This window comes from Sphaeramia orbicularis, chromosome 7 (genome assembly GCF_902148855.1).
Source record: "Sphaeramia orbicularis chromosome 7, fSphaOr1.1, whole genome shotgun sequence".
In the NCBI taxonomy this organism is placed as follows: domain Eukaryota; kingdom Metazoa; phylum Chordata; class Actinopteri; order Kurtiformes; family Apogonidae; genus Sphaeramia; species Sphaeramia orbicularis.
This window is the reverse complement of record NC_043963.1, coordinates 9,110,839-9,123,137: the sequence shown is the minus strand read 5'-3', so window position 1 is coordinate 9,123,137 and position 12,299 is coordinate 9,110,839.

Sequence of the window (12,299 nt, the reverse complement as noted above, 5' to 3'; positions counted from 1 at the left end):
AAAAATTGGGTTTAAATGTGAAATTGTGAGAATTAATGAAAGAATAGTTTTGACTCCAAAATTCACTTTCACTTTATACTGGAACATTTATAAACCTACTGTATAAATGTACATAAACCAATATATGTGTAATAACACTTTATCTGATACATTAAAAACATCAGATAAACACCACTTTGGTCATTTGTTTTTAATTCGTCTTATTAACCCTTTCATGCATAGTGGTCACTACAGTGGACAGCTATTCTAGATGTAATTTAACCTGAACTTCTATAACAGTACCTGCATTATATCAGCATGAGTGAATATAAAGGCTAGGAAGTAAATGTTACTAATATTTAACCCATAAAGACCCAGTGCTTCTTTGATGGCAGTTCCCAAATGATTTTTTCTCTCTATTTAACCTTTCTTAAGTGATTTATCACTATCTATTATTATATTATCCTCTGTATTTAGCATTTTTTCAGTGTAAAGTAGGTAATTTATTATATTTAATCTGCTGATCATGTTCTTGTTCATTAACACTCAGAGTAAATTCAAAGGTTATTAAATCAGAAACAGGGAAAACAGAAAAAAAAAGTGACTTTTTCAGCAAATCTATCATTAATTAGGTGTGTCCGTCCACTGTCATTGATCCAACTCCATGGGTTTTACTGGTGAATCAATGTTGTAGAAGATGACGGTGTTTCCACGGTAACTACAGAGCCTCTGAATGTTCAAATGGGTCATATCTGATGACCATGAAAAGATGACAAACTGTATTTTACACCAATTATTTACATTTTCATGGAGTTAAAAAAAAAAAAGTCCAGCTGAGTGGACATTTTTTAACTCCATGAAAAATAGATTCATAAAAATTTTTTCACGCCTAAAGAGGAATAAAAACACTCAAGAAAAAAATTATTGACTAAGGTTCTCATAATTCATGCATGAAAGGGTTAAAATATGTAAGATTTAGCTCATTTAATATCTGAGGTACATTATAGTTATTATCCAGGTTTGTGACCCAGATCCAGTTGATAGTGTTTACTGTTGTGTTCTGTTTTTTATTATGTGTCATGCTGCTGTTCCACTGTAATTTACCTGTATAGAATAAATAAAGTACATCTATTTATCTGCACTATATGGACAAAAGTATGTGGACATGTTGAATTCAGGTGTTTCTTTTCTAACAGGGGTCGAACAAATGTCATTATATAGTTTAATATTGGGATAAATATCATTGCATCATCATTCCATTAGTTCATAGATGTTGAAAATACATGACAGACGACGGATGAACGTTCTTTTTGTTTTGTTTTTTATCCGTGATTATGATGTAAAAAATTCTACATCTAAATTTCTAAAATATTTTTCACGCTCTGACTGTAAATAATAGTTTTCTACCACAACTAAATAAGAAATATTGATGTTTTTATTTTAAATCAGCATGAACAGGACATCTGACAGCTGTACACATGATGTGTCCCAATATTTATGTCCATTTAGTTTAATAACATCAATATTTCCTTAAAGTTTAATGGGAGATTTTTCTTCTTCTCCATCCATCTATCCCATATGTCCATCCATCCATCCATCCATCATCCATCTATCCATCCATCCATCCTATATGTCCATCCATCCGTCCGTCTGTCCATCCATCCATCCATCCATCCATCCATCCATCCATCCATCCATCCATCCAATATTTTTATCCATCAGATCTTTCCATCCATCCATCCATCCATCCATCCACCTATCCGTCTATCCATCTTATATGTTCATCCATCCATCTGTTCTATTTTCATCCATCCATCCATCCATCCATCATGTTCATCCATCCATCCATCCATCCATCCATCTTATATGTTCCTCCATCCATCCATCCATCCTATATGTCAATCCATCCATGTTCATCCATCCATTCATCCATCCATCTTATATGTTCATCCATCCATCCATCCATCCATATATCTTATATGTTCATCCATCCATCTGTTCTATTTTCATCCATCCATCCATCATGTCCATCCATCCATCCATCTTATATGTTCCTCCATCCATCCATCCATCCATCCTATATGTCAATCCATCCATCCATGTTCATCCATCCATCCATCCATCCATCCATCCATTCATCCATCTATCTTATATGTTCCTCCATCCATCCATCCATCCATCCTATATGTCAATCAATCCATCCATCCATCATATATGTTCATCCATCCATCCATTCATCCATCTATCTTATATGTTCCTCCATTCATCCATCCATCCGTCCATCCATCCTATATGTTCATCCATCCATCCATCCATCTTATATGTTCCTCCATCCATCCATCCATCCATCCATCCATGTTCATCCATCCATTCATCCATCTATCTTATATGTTCCTCCATCCATCCATCCATCCATCCATCCATCCATCCATCCATCCATCCATCCATCCATCCATCCTATATGTCAATCAATCCATCCATCCATCCATCCATCCATCCATCCATCCATCCATCCATCCATCCATCCATCCATCCATCCATCATATATGTTCATCCATCCATCCATCCATCCATCCATCCATCCATCCATCCTATATGTCAATCAATCCATCCATCCATCCATCCATCCATCATATATGTTCATCCATCCATCCATTCATCCATTCATCCATCTATCTTATATGTTCCTCCATTCATCCATCCATCCATCCGTCCGTCCATCCATCATATATGTTCATCCATCCATCCATTCATCCATTCATCCATCTATCTTATATGTTCCTCCATTCATCCATCCATCCGTCCGTCCGTCCATCCATCCTATATGTTCATCCATCCATCCATCCATCCATCCATCCATCCATCCATCCCTCCATATTAAATAATTGTCAGTTTGATTGTAAATTCCTTCATATCCACAGATAAACCGTCCTCCCTGTTACGAGGTGAGCGTGCGTCATGTCTGGCGTTTATCGATCCTCCCCTCCTGTCTCTAACGTCCCCTGACAGACTCACGGAGCTGAACTCAGGTGTTTAAGATGAAGATATAAGGCTGCAGGTTATTAAAGATGTTTTTATGCGTCGGCCTGTTGAGGACAAACACAGCCGGTCTCTGTCTCCAGGTCTCCCTCTGCGTTTTTCATTCAATAAACCTACGACAATAAAGTTTCCTGCGAAACTCGTCAGATGAAAAGTTATTGTCGCAGGTTTATTACATCAAATCCTCAGTGGGAGCAATAAAGCTTTTCCCGACTCAAGTTTGGTTTGAATCACACTGAGTCCGACTGTTTAACCCATTCAGCTCCATAGATATGAATAGAATAGAATAGAATAGAATAGAATAGAATAGAATAGAATAGAATAGAATAGAACACACCAGAATAGAATAGAATAGAATAGAATAGAATAGAATAGAATAGAACACACCAGAATAGAATAGAATAGAATAGAATAGAATAGAATAGAATAGAACACACCAGAATAGAATAGAATAGAATAGAATAGAATAGAATAGAATAGAATAGAATAGAACACACCAGAATAGAATAGAATAGAATAGAACACAATAGAATAGAATAGAATAGAATAGAACACAACAGAATAGAATAGAATAGAATAGAATAGAACACAACAGAATAGAATAGAATAGAATAGAATAGAATAGAATTAGAATAGAATAAATAGAACACAACAGAATAGAATAAAATAGAACAGAATAGAACACAACAGAATAGAATAGAATAGAGAATAGAACACAACAGAATAGAAAAGAATAGAACACAACAGAATAGAATAGAATAGAATAGAATAGAATAGAATAGAATAGAATAGAATAGAATAGAATAGAGTAGAATAGAATAGAATAGAATAGAATAGAATAGAATAAAATAGAACAGAATAGAACACAACAGAATAGAATAGAACGCACCAGAATAGAATAGAACACACAAGAATAGAATAGAATAGAATAGAATAGAATAGAATAGAATAGAATGGAAAAGAATAGAATAGAATAGCATAGAATAGAATAGAACACAACATAATAGAAAAGAATAGAACACAACAGAATAGAATAGAATAGAATAGAATAGAATAGAATAGAAACAATTCATGACCATCAATGTTGCTCTGTTTTCTGACAAAGACAAATCAGATTTTGTTACATTTTCTATTTTTCACCTTTGGGTGTGTTCTCTGTGGAATGCACCCTGTTTTCATATTCAAGCCGGTCTCTCTGGCCTTCCGTAAACAGTGGCAGTGCTGCAAAATGACGCAAAATGCCATAAAGTGGTGCAAATAGCCGTATGTACAGTTTAGCAGCCCGCAGACCGCATGTTTGACACCTGTGTGTGAAATGGTCATAAAGCTGGAGTCGTTGTTTGTGACATTAGTCTCACCCACAGCTCCTGATAGACATAAGTGGTTCTTCAGTTTAGTGCCAATATTACAAAGTATCGCCGCTGCTGGAACTGGTTTTCTTGCCAAGAGCCTGTTTTTAGAGGAGTATTGACCTTTATGCTTCTCTACACTTATATACTTAGAAAGAAAAGTTTATTATGTATTTGATAAGATAACAATGCGCACACAAGAGCCCAAAGAATGCAACCGTGAAACACATTTTTTTGAGGTCAAGTTGATTTTTATTCTATACTTTTATTATTGAAAAGACAAAAACCAGCAATAATCCAGTTTACAAAAGCTGCTGTCAATGTACGCTATCTCTAACCCTGTTTTGCTTATTTGGAATTATTCATCTTATTATCTCTGGAGGCTGCACAGAAGTTTAAAGGAGGAAGTGACAGCCATTATTAGACTTTTGGGTTGTTTTGTTAAAACTAGTGTTTCCTTCAGTTTCATAAAGAGAAAATGTGTCGCTGTGGGCAAATAACATATGAGGAAACACTGTTTTTAACCCTTAAAGGCGGCCATACACTGTGCGATTATTTCGATCGTTGCACGCAGCTCCATCTCAAACTGTGTGAATCAGTCGTACAGTCAGGCTCACGATTCATGTTCTCACACTGCACGGACCGACGCTCGTATGCGACCTGACTGCTCACACTGTAGGACCATACACAACAGGACGCACCACACGTTCGAGTGTTGTATCCGGAAATACAACGTTAAAATACCAAGGAATTTGTAAAAGTGCATAGACGATTGTGCATTGGCGTGAGTCATGAAATGGTAGCGCTAAACAAAAACCAATGAGCTGCTTTGGTAATATGTGCCATTATCTGCGGGGAATCAAAAAAGAAGAAAAGACAACGATGTGTTCGGTGCAGCCATTGGTTGTCCAGACGTGGACAGTATGGGCTGTCAATCCTTCAGCAGGAACTAGAGGGAAGCTGCTAAAGCTAAACTGCACTAGGCCAATAGCCAGCTACTGTCAGCTTGTACGCTACTGTACACGTCTGTGTTTGCGCATGCTCAGTGTGAGAATTTGAGGCACATCGGTTCGTGGCACTGCTTTGACAGTACGATACACTCACGAGGAGCGAGCAGGATTTCAAACAGCTCCGTTTTCCTTGCAAACACACGATTGCTGGTCGTGAGGTGCTAGTCGCTTCTCTTTAACCCATATACACTGCACGAAGCACGACACACGATTAGAGGCACATCGGGCCCGATCCCAGAAAGAGTCGCACGAGTGAGAAATTGTCTCTAAACTCGCACAGTGTAAGGCCGCCTTAAGGGTCCACAGTCACAGCCCTGTGACTGAATCACATGACATTTTCAACACGTTGTAGCTTCAGAAGTCGGTCATGAAGACCACTGGGGATAACTGCATTCGAAACGACAGACTTGAAACAATCTCCCACTTTTTTATTTTATGTTGATAGAGCAAATACAACTGTAGATATGATGGTTTGAAACCGGAGCAAACAAACATGAGTAAAAGTATGAAAATGAGGTGGGAGTGGGGGGAAGCCTTCTGACCATATCTGTCATTTTTTTGTCCTTTTTCAAAACGGAAAAAAACGGCCTAGCATTAGCTGCACTAGCATTACAGGTAAGGGTGAGAATGACCCCCACCTGAACCAGATATGGAAACCTGGAGGACTGGGGGTGAGGGAAGGGGGGAGAACACCAGAGAAAACGCCTATGTAAAGATCTGCTTTTATGTCAAATATTTGAGTATAGTTTTAATTTATTACTATTTTTATTTTCTATACCTAATATTTGGAACCATTATTCACTTTTAAAGTCTTTGAAAAGGTTCGTTAAGCATCTGTGTGTTATTTATGCAATAAATTATATATATTTTTCAAATCGGATTTTTATCTTTTCTGTGTGTTTTTTTGGCCTTTTGTGTTGATATTAGGCCTGTAACAGTACACGTACCAAACCGAACTGTTTCGGTACACATCTGTTCGGTTCGGTGCACAGCTCTACTAAAACGGTACAATATGTTGAGAAACAGAAAAAGGAACGAAAGACGTCATTTGATGCAGAACTTTAACCCTTTCATGCATGAATTATGAGAACATTAATCAAGATTTTTTTCCAGAGTGGTTTTTATCCCTCTCTCAGCATGAAAAATACAAACAAGCAAACAAACAAGAAAACAATGCGACTGAATTTTTTTTATGAACCTATTTTTCATTTAGGCACAACAATATCCACTCAGCTGAACACCATGTGTTTAATTTTAGAAGCAAAGAAACATGTATTTATTGATACACTGTGTGAAAACTATTAAATAAAAACATGTTTAATGCAGCTAATCTGATGATTTCTCACATTTTAACATACTCTAATACTAGTTTTTAATCACATCATGGAGATAATATGCAAAAAAAAAAAAAAAAAAAGTTTTAAAAAAGCAAAAAATAATAATTCAGCTTTTTGTTTTTTAATACTCAAACATGTTACTGCAGATTAGGTTTATCAAGAACAGCAAAGTTACAGTAATGGTATGAACTGCAGTGTATGGGATGATGCATTAGCGTCCACTGTGTTGGTTGATATGTCCACTGTGGTGACCAGTATGCATGAAAGGGTTAAATCCGTACAAGTTCCACACAGACATATTGAAGGACTGCACATTGACCCTAAATATGAAATAGCAGCTGGTATAAGGCAAAAATAAATAAATAAATAAATAAATAAATAAAATAAAATTTATATATATATATATATATATATATATATATATATATATATATGTATATATATATATTGGGGAAGCAAAATTTACAATGAACATTTAGTTGTTTTTTCTCAGCAGGCACTACGTCAGTTGTTTTGAAACCAAACATATATTGATGTCATAATCATACCTAACACTATTATCCATACCTTTTCTGAAACTTTTGCCCATATGAGTAATCAGGAAAGCAAACGTCAAAGAGTGTGTGATTTGCTGAATGCACTCGTCACACCAAAGGAGATTTCAAAAATAGTTGGAGTGTCCATAAAGACTGTTTATAATGGAAAGAAGAGAATGACTATGAGCAAAACTATTACCAGAAAGTCTGGAAGATACTATTAAAGAAGAATGGGAGAAGTTGTCACCCCAATATTTGAGGAACACTTGCGCAAGTTTCAGGAAGCGTGTGAAGGCAGTTATTGAGAAAGAAGGAGGACACATAGAATAAAAACATTTTCTATTATGTACATTTTCTTGTGGCAAATAAATTGTCATGACTTTCAATAAACTAATTGGTCATACACTGTCTTTCAATCCCTGCCTCAAAATATTGTAAATTTTTCTTCCCCACCCTGTATGTGTGTGTGTGTGTGTGTGTGTGTATATATATATATATATATATATATATATATATATATATATATATATATATATATATATATATATATATATATATATACAGTACAGGCCAAAAGTTTGGACACACCTTCTCATTCTTCGCAATTTCTTTATTTTCATGACTATTTACATTGTAGATTCTCACTGAAGGCATCAAAACTATGAATGAACACATGTGGAATTATGCACTTAACAAAAAAGTGTGAAATAACTGAAAACATCTCTTATATTCTAGTTTCTTCAAAGTAGCCACCCTTAGCTCTGATGACTGCCTTGCACACCCTTGGCATTCTCTTGATGAGCTTCCAGAGGTAGTCACCTGAAATGGTTTTCACTTCATAGCTGTGCCTTGTCAGGGTTACTTCGTGGAATTTCTTGCCTTATTGATGGGGTTGGGACCATCAGTTGTGTTGTGCAGAAGTCAGGTTGATGCACAGCTGACAGCCCTATTGGACAACTGTTAGAATACATATTATGGTGAGAACCAATCAGCTAAGTAAAGACAAATGAGTGGCCATCATTACTTTAAGAAATGAAGGTCAGTCAGTCTAGAAAATTTCAAAAACTTTGAATGTGTCCCCAAGTGCAGTCGCAAAAACCATCAAGCGCTCCAACGAAACTGGCTCACATGAGGACCGCCCCAGGAAAGGAAGACCAAGAGTCACCTCTGATGCTGAAGATAAGTTCATCTGAGTCACCAGCCTCAGAAATCGCAAATTAACAGCAGCTCAGATTAGAGACCAGATGAATACCACACAGAGCTCTCGCAGCAGACACATCTCTACAACAACTGTTAAGAGGAGACTGCGTGAATCAGGCCTTCATGGTCAAACAGCTGCTAGGAAACCACTGCTCAGGAGAGGCAACAAACAGAAGAGATTTATTTGGGCCAAGAAACCCAAGGAATGGACATTAGACCAGTGGAAATCTATGCTTTGGTCTGATGAGTCCAAATTTGAGATCTTTGGATCCAACCGCCGTGTCTTTGTGCGACGCAGAAAAGGTGAACGGATGGATGCTACATGCCTGGTTCCCACCATGAAGCATGGAGGAGGAGGTGTGATGGTGTGGGGGTGCTTTGCTGGTGACGCTGTTGGGGATTTATTCAAGATTGAAGGCAACCTGAATCAGCATGGCTACCACAGCATCCTGAAGTGACATGCCATTCCATCCGGTTTGCGTTTAGTTGGACCATCATTTATGTTTCAACAGGACAATGACCCCAAACACACCTCCAGGCTGTGTGAGGGATATTTGACCAAGAAGGAGAGTGATGGAGTGCTGCATCAGATGACCTGGCCTCCACAGTCACCGGACCTGAACCTAATCCAGATGGTTTGGGGTGAGCTGGACCGCAGAGTGAAGGCACAAGGGCCAACAAGTGCTAAGCATCTGTGGGAACTTCTTCAAGACTGTTAGGAAACCATTTCAGGTGACTACCTCTGGAAGCTCATCAAGAGAATGCCAAGAGTGTGCAAAGCAGTCATCAGAGCTAAGGGTGGCTACTTTGAAGAAACTTGAATATAAGAGATGTTTTCAGTTATTTCACACTTTTTTGTTAAGTACATAATTCCACATGTGTTCATTCATAGTTTTGATGCCTTCAGTGAGAATCTACAATGTAAATAGTCATGAAAATAAAGAAAATGCAAAGAATGAGAAGGTGTGTCCAAACTTTTGGCCTGTACTGTATATATATATATATATATATATATATATATATATATATATATATATATTTATATATATATATATAAATATATATATATATATATATATATATATACACACACACACACACACACACACACACACATATATAATGTGAACCTGGAAGAAAGAGACTGAAGACCCTCCACCATCATTACAGTCCTGTTTGGGATCACATCAGGACACAAATATACACAGTGTCCTAAACAGTTTGTTAGTTGTCCTAAAATAAATAATTTGGTTAATTTTGTTGTCAATGTAGCTCTTCAGTTTGTTAAAAGAGAATACCAGTTTGCTCTCTTCTTAATGTTGCACTTCATGTGGAATTTTTTTGTTGTTATTTTTGTGCAGAATGTGAACTGATAGAACTGTGATTTGATTTTTATTGTTTGTTCAAAACTACCTTTCAGGGAAAAGTGCAATACTAATGTTTAAAATACATTTAGTCATATTTTATTTATTTTATTTTCTATTTGATTTATAGCAGCAGAATTATATTATTCCTGTTTTTCTATATTCTATTGTCTCCAAAAATTGGGGGAAAAATGTTCAAAAATGTATGAATGTATTAAAGACACTTTGAGGGGTTTTCTTTCTTTCCGTACCGAATCGAAAAAAAACGAACTGTGGCTTTCAAAACCGAAAACATACCGAACCGAAAATTTCATGTACCGTTACATGCCTAGTTGATATAGTAGGTTAAAGTGTAAAAATAATAGGCAGATGAGATAGATGAAGTTGTGCCAAAAAAAAAAAAAAAGATACCAAACATGGGTATTGTAAATATTTCTTTATATACTGTATATTATATAAAGGTAAAATCAAAAGTACTAATAACACCCAAAATAGGCTCAGATCCTTAAGGGTTAATATAGTTATAGAAAATCTCCAAACTGGAACACAGTCCAAACGCTACAAATAAATACGACATGAGGCTCCTTTTCTAAAACACAAGTTCGGTTTCAGCCAGATTTTCTTAACAGCCTAAAAATACCAGTGTGAAGTTATGTAGAAAGTTATGAGGAAATGTCATGTTTTTAATGCGACAAAAGTCAGGTTTGAAGAATCTGTGGATGAAAACCAGACTGGACGAACTCAGCGACGTCCTGGGAGGAACAGGCTCTAAATATGTGGACCTGGTGGACACACACCTTCCTGCACCTGCCTCGGTAAAACCTCAAGTGTGTGTTGATGAATTATGAATGAACTTTCAGCCTGACTGCCCCCTTCACATTCAGCTGCCTCGATCGCCACTAAGCACATACAAACCACCGCAACACAAACACACAAACAAACACACACACAACCTTTGACAACTCCACACTGCAGCGCCATGTTTTCTGTATAAGGCTGCACAACACTTTAAGGTTTCACATCAACACACATTACTGTTGATTTAGTTTGTTTCCTGCCACCAGTGAGACTCAAAGTACCTCATACAAAAACAAAAAACATCTATTTAATGACATTTGTATCTATGAAACTGGGTTAATTTTGGTCCCTGGCACTTTTCCAGCTTTTTTAGCCTAAATTAAAAAAATAATAATAATAACACTGGTCAACAACAAATTTATTGTTGAAGTTTTTTGAGTTGATTTAGGATAATTTTGGTGTGCTGAATCCAAAAATCTCATTAATTTTGCTCAATCAGGTCAACTTTCTGAACTATGCTACATATTGGCTTTTTAACATTTTTGCTTACATTTATGGGCATTTTCACATCATATGATACAAAATTCTTTCATATTTCTTGCAATAAACGAGTTCTGAAGATTTTACTTTTGCCAATTTATGATTAATGTTTTTTTTAATATTACAGGTGAATGAAATGGCTTCGACTAGAAGATCTTGCAAAAATAAGCCTGACGTATTCTGCTACATCTGCGGAGAATACACCATTGTACCTAACAGGAATCCTGTTAGAAAATGATTTTTTTTCTCTTAAAACCTATTTTGGGTGAGAACTATATATAAAAAATCAACTGATAAAGTCACAAAAATGTAATCAATTTTGTGAGAAGATCAAATTTTTCAAAATCAAATTAGCAAAAAAACCTGACCTGACTGAGAAAAACAGATGTCATTTTTGGATTTAGCGGTGCAAAATGGTCCTAATTCAGCTGAAAAAACCAAGACAACTTGCAAAAAACAGTTTTTTGTAACCCAGTGTAATTAGACACATTTCCTCCCAGGATGGACCTAATGATGACCTCAGATAAATGCATTAAAAATTATACTCTTACTCTGAGCCATCCTAAAATTAATGAATTCTTAATAAAATACTGGAGCCAAAAATAGGACCAAAATTGGGACATGAAAATCTACTTATGCCGCGTTTCCACTACATGGAACCAGCTCGGCTCGGCTTGGCTCGGTATTCCTGGAGACCGTTTCCATTACAAGATACTATTGACTATACATTACCTGGTCGTCATAGCGATGCAGTGTGTTATTTCCGTGTCGTCTGCTCAGAGAGTTGCTGATAAACTCGCTCGTTGCGTGTTGTCTCGTCTGAATTTTTACGTCGGCCACCAAAGACTGAATCTCCCTGACCGACCATGGTGTAGTTTTGGGCTGTTATCATGTGAATTAATGTACCGCTATATTTACTGTCCACTTCCGCATCTGTTTTTTTGTAAAACGGCGGGTCACAGAGAAAACTGTCGGACCAATCAGTGGTCTGCAGTGTTTACACATCACAGTTTAGTATCTGGTCCCCGGTCCTGGAACCTTGGCGGAGGTGATAAAAAAAAAAGTCGTTCCAGGTACCAGATTCCAGGTCCTTTTTCGTAATGGAAACGCAAAAAGGCCGAGTCGAGTCGAGCCGGTACCATGCAGT